Source organism: Octopus bimaculoides, chromosome 23 (genome assembly GCF_001194135.2).
Source record: "Octopus bimaculoides isolate UCB-OBI-ISO-001 chromosome 23, ASM119413v2, whole genome shotgun sequence".
In the NCBI taxonomy this organism is placed as follows: Eukaryota; Metazoa; Mollusca; class Cephalopoda; order Octopoda; family Octopodidae; genus Octopus; species Octopus bimaculoides.
This window is the reverse complement of record NC_069003.1, coordinates 23,257,705-23,258,266: the sequence shown is the minus strand read 5'-3', so window position 1 is coordinate 23,258,266 and position 562 is coordinate 23,257,705.

Below are 562 nucleotides of genomic sequence, written 5' to 3'. Positions count from 1 at the left end.
TAAAAGAGTAAAAGAGTATATATATGTATAAGGAAAAAAAAGTCAAGGTAGAAAATGCTAAAATAATTTTATAAAAACATTTCAGTACCGGTTTCGGTCATTGAGACTTTTTCAACTGTAAGTATGGAAAACAATCATATTTTGGAAAAATTAAATGAAAAGCTTTCTAAGAGTATATTTGCATAATATTCAAACACAAGGGGCATTTTCCTTGTTTCTGTCTGTCGCTGTCTCTCTTGTTTACTCTTGTGGGTTCGAGGGCGTTGTGGATACTCAATGACTTCGAACCCACAAGAGTAAACAAGAGAGACAGTGACAGGCAGAAACAAGGAAATGCCCCTTGTGTTTGAATACTATGCAAATATTCTTTTAAAAAAACTTTTCATGTAATTTTCTCCAGAATTTAATTGTTTTCCATACTTACAGTTGAAAAAGTCTCAATGACCGAAACAGGTACTGAAATGTTCTTTATAAAATTATTTTTGCATTTTCTACCTTGACTTTTTTTTCATATATACATATATATCAACTCATGTGTTCCTTTTCAACCTTCTACATATAT